We start from the raw sequence: 969 nt of genomic DNA on the forward strand, positions 1-969 counted from the left end.
GGCGGGAACAGCTGCCTCCTGTCATCAGCAAGTGGAGCTACACAGTAATAAGGAGTTTAATAATAACTGTTAACCACCGACCACCAACTAACTCTGTTTCTCCTCTTATTCCCCCGCTTCCACTGAAAACATCGAAACAACATGGCGGACATGTTTGTGTCCGTGTGATCGACATTGTAAAGTCCGTCTAGACTTTCCAGTTACAGTAAGATTATAACAAAATAACGACGATGAAACTAAAGTAAGTCTAGAGTCAGGTTTTCAATCAGGTAGCGACGGTGTTAAGGACTAAAACATCAAACACGGATCACATTACCTTCAGAGGAGAAAATCATCTGCGTCACAAACAAACCTGAGAATGTGAAAGTGAAACTAAAATTGAACAAGGAAACGGGGGGAGAATGAATAGATACAGATAAGGAAACGTGGCGCGCGCACGCACACAAACACACACACACAAAAAAGTTTTAGTTATTTATTTGTTATTCATTATAAGTTAGAAATGAAAAATGATAGATAGAGAGAGAGAGAGAGAGTGTTTGTTTGTATGTGTGTGTGTGTGTGTGTGTGTGTGTGTGTGTGTGTGTCTGTGTGTGTGTGTGTGTCTGTGTGTGTGTGTGTGTGAACACAACACACATCTCTGTCCTTTTGGTTCAGGTTAAGTGGTTGGCACACTTTGTTAATATTCCTCTTCCCTTCACTGTTTTACTAGCTCAACAAGGGCTGAATACTTGGTAGTTGTATTGATATTTATTCACATTCACATTCAGTCATACATACATACATACATATCTAAATTATGGCAAAAAAGGTGCAACACTGCCATCTATTGGCGCAGTGGTTGGTGTGGGAACTGCACAGAGAAAAGAGGATTTCACTGTGGTAAGATGTCCTCTTGCATGGTCTGGGATAATCTATGATTTTGGTTTCCGGTGTTCATGTTTTATATGTTGCTGTGTAATGTGCTCA

The 969-nt window shown here is 40.4% G+C and overlaps 2 protein-coding genes across 2 annotated transcripts in view; both read right to left on the bottom strand.

Annotated features, from left to right (window-relative positions):
* LOC147817281 (uncharacterized) overlaps window positions 1–969 on the bottom strand; it is an 82,274-nt gene that overhangs the window by 52,950 nt on the left and 28,355 nt on the right. The gene's annotated exons all lie outside the window — the stretch shown is intronic.
* Window positions 1–969, bottom strand: part of LOC111646888 (uncharacterized) — a 32,582-nt gene that overhangs the window by 20,033 nt on the left and 11,580 nt on the right. The window lies entirely within an intron of this gene.

This window comes from Seriola lalandi, unplaced genomic scaffold (assembly GCF_002814215.2).
Source record: "Seriola lalandi dorsalis isolate HSWRI2012SDOR001 ecotype SW California unplaced genomic scaffold, Sedor1 jcf7180002054977, whole genome shotgun sequence".
Classification (NCBI taxonomy): domain Eukaryota; kingdom Metazoa; phylum Chordata; class Actinopteri; order Carangiformes; family Carangidae; genus Seriola; species Seriola lalandi.